The sequence below is a fragment of the Notothenia coriiceps genome, unplaced genomic scaffold, assembly GCF_000735185.1.
Source record: "Notothenia coriiceps isolate Sejong01 unplaced genomic scaffold, NC01 NC01_scaffold00019799, whole genome shotgun sequence".
NCBI classification, from domain to species: domain Eukaryota; kingdom Metazoa; phylum Chordata; class Actinopteri; order Perciformes; family Nototheniidae; genus Notothenia; species Notothenia coriiceps.
In genome coordinates this window covers 393,802-401,629 of record NW_011352500.1, presented here as the reverse complement: position 1 = coordinate 401,629, position 7,828 = coordinate 393,802, and the positions used below count along the sequence as shown (strand labels likewise).

The window sequence follows — 7,828 nt, the reverse complement described above, 5'->3', positions numbered from 1 at the left end:
AAAGACATGAACCTCCTTCCGGTCGACGCGTCCACATGCGACGCTGACGCGTGAGACGCGTCGGACGCACGATGGGGTAACCGTTTACGCCCATTCACAGAACGGTTCGCCGGTTGCGGACTACTTCACCGCCGGCTCCGCTCCAAAGTTGACCCCAAGTGGTTCGGGGAAGCTAGACCTCAGTTGCGAGATTGGTTACGCGGTTTTGGTTACTACATATGATACAATGTCTCATTTCTTCAGGTTACCTCGTAAAGTCCGTCTCTCCCTCACACACCCCTCTTTAAAAGGAGACAACTCCCTTGAAACCCAAATCGGAACGTCTGGTAAAGTACGTGTGTTATGGATAAATTTGGTAGTTCTTCCCTGGGGGGGTTAATATATCGCCGGAGAAACAAACAAGTTAGGGGTAAAAGGCGTTAACGTTCATAAATTCTTGTTCATCGAGCCTGTACGACACGTGGTAAAGGGATATCAAGAAGAAGAAAAGGCTTTGTTAAACGGCAGCTCTGAAGCCGGATAAAAAAAGTCGTAATGTTGATATCAAGGAAGTAGAAATAGAGAAGTGAAAGAAAGAAAAATCATAAAGTGGTTTAGCAACCGAGAGTTATTGAAGCGGATGAAAGCGAGCCTTGGGAAGGTTATATTTTAAAGGCGGAAAAGTCGGTCCTACCCTTCTGAAAATTGAAGAAGTTTATACAAAGGGAAAACTAAAGCGAAAAAATGAGAAATTTACATTAGTACCCTCCTGCAAGTTAGAGGAAAATGGATGGCCCACGCGTTTCATGAGGTAAGGTGTATGAAAGCAACTTGAAGTAATTGAAATTTACGAGTGCTGAAGCGATAAGTACAACATAGCTAAGTCCAAGAATTTCCATCCCACCATTAAGTGAAGTTTGAAAAACAAATAGAAGGTAACTACGAGAATGAGGGTAATCGTACTAATAATTACCGAAACGTATTAGATCTTTTCTAAGTTAGACACCGTCGGCAACCGCGCACATTATTCGGCGCGGCACCATTTTTTATCGGTCCCGCCGATTTATTGACCTACCGATGGACGAGACAGTCGGAAGGAGAGCACGTGAGTAACCAGTGCCACCCGCCAGAAAACACACAACCTCGAGAAGTCCTTCAGACTTTGCTTCCCCCAAAAACAGCCGACGCATGAAAGTGTAAGGATCGCGGCAACCATCAGAAGAAAGTGGTACCAATTGAACAGAGACCCGAAGGGGTGTCCACAAACATTACAACGTGGAGTGTGTTTGGTGTCGACAGAGCGAATTAAAAGACAGACACCGTCTAAGTAGACTGAAGTACAAGTGTAAAAATACGTAATTAACCACTGCAAACCAAAACAAGGTTTACAGACACGAAAGTTCGCAAAAAAGAAGAAAAGAGAGAATATGTGTAATAAGGGATGAGAATAAATTATAGATGAAGGTAGCGAGAAAGCGAGCTTGGAAGTGATAATTTGAACAAAGTCGATAAAGTCCGTAACTCCGAGTATGTAAACAACAAATAAGGAAAAAATTTGGAAAAGAAAATTTAATAACGAAGAAGGACAAAAAGGAGGAGAGAGCGAAATGAACGTGATAAGCAAAAGGTTTCAGTAACGTTAAACTCAAAAACGACATGAAAACTAAATTAGTAAGAAAGACGAAAGAGACTTCAAGTCGCTGTGTTCAATGAAACAAAAACATCTGTTCTCGATGTCGGTAAGTTGATATTGATAAGTTGAAAAAGACGTAAAAGTCGATTAAGTTACAGATCCGATAAGATAGCCAGACAAAATAGTTGACAAACACAGTAGAAAAATACACAGAGACCACATAAACCTTAGAGACGGACAACTTAACGCGAGATCAAGAGGGGTAGCTTTAAGAACAACCAACACCCTGTCATCCTATATAAGTCTGACGACTATAGACTAGAATCGATAACCATACGAATGGTTGTATCGGTAAAGTACCACTTGATTTAGTAAAAGGGTTATCGAGCCTTTCACAGACTACTCGTAGACAAAATAAGTATTAATTAGAACATTAGAAAGAGGTTAGATTATATTGTTACCTTGATAAGGACAAACACCATTCTGTGTGTGATGCAATACATTATGGAAAGTAATACCTAAGTTTTTTTGATTCAGTACTACCGACAGTCCACTTACATCCATACAGTAAGAGACGAACCAGCACACGCCTAGGGAGTAACATGGACCGTTATACGAAGGGACAGATAATGTTCGACTTTTTATTATTCTTAAGTGTAGACAGTAGTTACAGAAAGATAATAACTAAATTAATCTTACATATAGGGTAGTACTGAACTTTGTTTATTCAGATACCAAGAATGAAGATTAAAAATGGTCCGATCAAGTTCTACAACAGATTAATTAAGACAAGAAATGTAATGATTACAAAATCGAATGAATTGACATTAACAAGAAAGACGAAAGTGGAGCAAGAGAGAGAGATAGCAGTTAGAAAGAAAGAAATGTAAAATGGTGAAAGATACAACAAAATTGAAAGGAAAACAGTTGAACCTCTAAAGACAAAAACAAAACGACAAACCATGAATAACGGACACCATTATCGGTGACAGACGCGTAGAACACAACACGCGCAAAACGTAAAAATCACTACGGCGACTTACCACATACAACGAGACACAGACGACTTAACGGAACCACAATCTACAGCGAGAATTTAAAGTTATAAAAGTCTAACAGGAGAGAGGAAAACGCTAATAGCCCGGTATTACTCTTACAATAAGTTTCTGTTGGAAAACACGTGCTACAAAAGTCAGGATCCTCTTAGAAGGATAACGAAATCCACGAGAAAACAAGAAAAAAACAACGTTTAAGACAAGGAAACCACGTCTCGAAAGAGCTCAATAAACAGCACTATTTGTAGACTTGAGTTCGACTAAATCAAAAACGTAAGTTGAGTGGATCTCGCGTATGATTTGACTTACGAACACCAGACATTGTACTGAGGGACCGTGGATACAAGTCTCCGCTGTGTGTACCCATAACGGAAAGAGTTTCCGAAATATATTATTAGTCCTAGTAAGTGGAGTAATGTAAAATCCGACTTCTTGAAATATAGGTTTCGCGAGAGTGATCACGCTTTTTTTTTGGTTGTATAGTTGGTTGTTTTTTTGCTGGTGTTTGGGTTGAAAGCTGTTGTTCAGTTTTGAACTCTGTGGTCGGAGTAAATTCGAGGTAGGCGCAGTAAGTATCTTCGGATTTGGAAAGTGGTCACAAAGGACCGCAACATTCGTCGGAAAACAATCGATATATTCAGCGATAGCAAGCAGGTGAAGATGGGAGGAGCGTGGCACCGGCAGATATAGTTATCGGGTACACATACAAAGCAAGACACAGTACAACCGACGAACGACGGCGGGGCAGAAACGAAAGACCGCAGTAATGAACGAGTTGCGGGACATAATTGGTGAATAAGATGAGACAACCCTGATAACTGACTTTATTCCGGACAAGGAAGAGTGTAGTGTACATTTAATTCGTGGAAAGAGTGGTGGAAGCACAACCGTAACCACGCAAAGGAAGTAACAGCCACACGGGGTGCGAGCCGAGGTGGTGTGACAATCGTCCGGTGAAACGAGGTAGGTGCCCCGGCGCGGCCAGGGACCGGTGAGTTGACCTGGATATTACGGGCGACCAATGGAGTTCGACCGGCAGGCGAGCGCGGGACGCCCCCGGGCACGTTTGGCGCGAAAAGTGCTGAAGAATGTCAGGAAATTAGAGGATACGGGTACATAGTAGAGGCGACGGCGTCGCTGCGCAAGCCCCGCCGAACGGTGCCTCGGGGACCGGCCCGGGTCGGGGCTTCCGCGCACCGGGGAGGCGAAGAGGGCAGGGCGCCCGGGTGGGGATGCCGGGCTTTGTCCGCTACCCAGCACCACGCCGACGGGCTTTTTTCGCGCCGACCGCTCTCTGTTGGTGTTTGTTCCGTCTCTACCAGAGCGCCTGGTCCTGGGCCGCGCGTCAGTCGACCGAAAACCCCTGCACCTTGAAGAGAGACCCCCTCCAGCCCGAAACCACGCCCTCCACCGCGCAAGGCAACCAGACCAACCCGAGTGGAAGGCGGTCGCACGCCTGTAACCGTAGGAGAAGACCTCTATCCGCCAACCCGCAGGAAAGCAAGAGGCCAACTAAGTGCCTTTTTTTTTTGTACACTACGCAGGCCTATTTGGGGGAGTGCTATCGACCGTCATGAGGTCTCAGGGGCCAACCCACGAAGCAACCAACCCAGGAGATGGGGCACCATGCCTCTCAGACGAGGGATGCGATGAAACCCAATAACCCCTAAGCTCTTTGCAGCGACTGACAACACACACTGAATCCCGTGGTTGCGACAAGTCCATAGCCAGGAAAACCGCGACGCTTCGGCAGCAACCCGAGCGACTTCCCTGAGAAATGAGAACTGACCGACGCTTAGAAGGTGCGTGTAACACACCCGTTACACCTCTTGACCCCCCCTAATCTAGACACCCTCCTGCCGGGGGGAACTAGACTTGGCCTCACTCACCAAAAAACTGACCGAAGAACAACAGTACCTAACCGAATCAGCGTTGGGGACCAAGCTTGATATCCAATACGATTAATCACAGGCAGACCATGGTCTCGTTGGGCATCCGTTCTGCCAGGACTACTACAAAACAGACAACAAAAACAGTAGCCACTGCCCAGTCACCTACAACCGAAGATGTGAGCTACCACGACTCTCCCCGCCCGTTATGGTGGACTCACAAGAGTGGACTAGTAAGACCGCCGGCGGTACTGTGTGACCAATGGCAATTTACAATTATTAATACTATTATTAGCATTAGTCTATATTTTGGTTGAAACTAAGCCAGGAAAAAAAAGAAAAACATAAATAATAATAAAAAAATATATAAATAAAATCGAATTTTAGAAAATAATTTTCGATTATGGAGATTGTAACGAATATTCGAAAAATCGAATAATCGCTGGCATCCCTAGTTGATATGCGTTCAGTTGAGCGTAAAAGCCAATATCACTTTGTTGGCCCGTGGGGAGACTCCACCAGGATTCTGTGCGACCGAACGTGAGGCCTTGCAGCCAGTATCGCTCTCCATGTTACACAATCAGATCCTGCGAGGACTTGCAAAAGACTGTTGCATAATAGACTGTGGATTGCAGAGAGGAGGAGGGGGCTGATACAAGGCTGCAATTAGAACTGCAGTAATTTTTGCAAACACACTTATTTGCCTGGCCTTTACTTTTTCCTCACACATCGCCCTGTAATTTACAGCGATAGGAAGGCGGTGGAAACGTGCAGTGAGAAAATGTTATCACTCCTACCCAAATTAACCCGTACAAGTCGCTCTTAATTGCCAGGTGTTCTGAGCGCATCTGTTGAAAACATTTCTGTTTGCCTTTTAAATATACCATTAGGATGGAAAAAGCTCTTATGATAGGCCAGCACCTGGAAGAATCCATTACCACTTAGCAGAGTCTGCAGCACATAGGAGCAATTATGTGTCAGATCTGTCCATCACCCGAGGCTATTAAATCCTCGTTAGCAGCTGATGTTTTACATGGCTTTAACGCAGATAACAAAAGGAGCTCATTAGTTTAAAAGGAACTTGGCATTTAAACAAACCTCCTACGAAATGTTTGTTTGCAGTACAAACTGAATCATACCTGCCAACAATTTGGTTAGTATAATTTTAGTAACTGATAAAAATGACAATTTTCTTAGTGGGGATAGAGTTAATGTTTATTTCACTGACTGTAGGTCTGTGAATATTAAAGGGATATTACCTTTTTGCAACATAAATCTTCCTGTCCTGTGCAACTGCTGATAAAAAAAGAGAAAGTAATACTTTATGACAAGCATGGCAATAAAACCCTTGGGAGCAATCAGCCTTGGAAATAATATATTTCTGCACAATGAGGCTTGCTTTGTCAACCTGCAGTAAGTGCATTTTTGCTTTCATTTTTGGAGAAACAATTACAAACAAAACCAAAATAACAAATGGATTTCACACCACCGGGAACGCGCTGTCTGAAGGATTCTTCCTCAAAGCGAGGGTCGCAGAGCATAAAACAGACTTTTATAGGACTATGACTCACAGAGAAGATGGATGTAAGCAGCCGAATGAACAATGTGCCGTGTTTCTTTGTGTTTAGCTTGTTAGTACATCAAAGTGTCATAAGCAACAGTGAACACATTCAATAACTACTTTCCCACAAAAGAAAGCATCAAAACTAGTATATTGAACTAAAGTAAGTAATTAGGGAGCGTTTGGTAAAATGTGGACTTATTAGCAGGCAATTATTAGAAATTAAAAAAATAACTTCCAGTAGATCAATAAACTTTTGCTGCTTGATGTTGGCAAAAACTCATATTGTGATATATATTTTTAAGTTTTTGTTTATGTTCAGCATCATCCTTTACATAGCCCTAATCTTTTCTATACTAGTGAGGCTGCGTTTTTTTATCGCAAACCAATTTTTGATTTAATGGATTTTTTATCCTGTTCTTTGCTTATTGGATGTAGCAATTGTCGACTAGCAGGGCTAGCCTTGGTTGTTAGAAAAATGTTGTGATTGGTGGTTCAATGTGCAAGCAGATACTGCAAGAGCATCAAAAACTAATTTTCTTCCAGACCATAAATCATAGTAAGTTATGTTCTATTGGGTAGACCTCTTCTGAAAATTAGTAATTTCTTTCAAGCAACAAAAGGTTTCAGCATGAAAGTTAATGTTTCTTACTTGTCATTTTGTTTGTAAAAAAAAAATTGTATTTGAATGGATTTACATTATAGCCCTCCCAACACTGGTCACTGAAGCACTTAACACACAATAGATGTATTTCACTGTAGCCACTGCATGCATATTTGATTTGCTAAGAAGCCTGCCTGGCATTACACTGCGCAACATGCTGACAAAACCATTTCTCAGTCTACCACTAAAAGTGTAATTGGCTGGAACAAATGTGCCTCTGTTTGTCGATGTCTGATTCCTTTGTTTCGCTTTAAGTTTTCTCTTGTTCGCACAATGCAACAACTTGTCCTTAACCCTCGGGCTGCCCTCAGTGACTGCACCGTGTTGCACTCTACTGAGAGTCAATTACGTAATAAATACAGAGCATGTGTGCGAGTGGATTGGAATCGAGGGGGGCACAAGAGAGAGTGATGAGATGAGAAATAGTGATAGAGTAACACGTTGCCTAACAGGGAAAGTACTCTCCTCTGGACAAGAGATTTGAGGTCAAAGGTCAACATCTGTCCCTGAGGGAAGACATCAGCTCTATCAGTGAGGAGTGCTCGCTGCAGGAAGCCTCTCATCCTTTCTCTTCCTTTGACTTCCTTCTGGGATGTTGCCAGAATAGGCCTGCCTTGATCGAGGTAAAGGTGAAAGGGTAACAGTGATAGATGTAAAGAGTTTGTAGTGTCTTTTACTAGCCTTTCCAGAAGCAGAAACACAAAAGCAAAACTGTAAGGAATTCATTGACTGGTGTATTTATCCACCTTGCTTAGGGATGGGTATCGTTTGAAATGTATCGATTCCGATTCCGGTTCTGCTTATCGATTCCGGTTCTTATCGATTCCCCGTTTAGATTCCAAAATTGTAAAAGAAAGAGTTCAAACGTTTAGATAACAAAAATATTTTTATTCTTTTAAGCTTTTACAAATAAAAATATACATGCAATACAAATGTATTGCACAATAGCTGTGCTTTATTTTAACTGAGCTATGCCTGTGGCAAGCTATTAACAGGCATTACACTGTGCCTTGTCTTTTCTTTTTAGTGTAGTGGAGCCTCACTTTT

The 7,828-nt window shown here is 42.6% G+C and overlaps 1 protein-coding gene across 2 annotated transcripts in view; it reads right to left on the bottom strand.

The window, feature by feature from the left end:
• Positions 1 to 7,828, bottom strand: part of LOC104952320 (phosphatidylinositol transfer protein beta isoform-like) — a 25,230-nt gene that overhangs the window by 3,527 nt on the left and 13,875 nt on the right. The window lies entirely within an intron of this gene.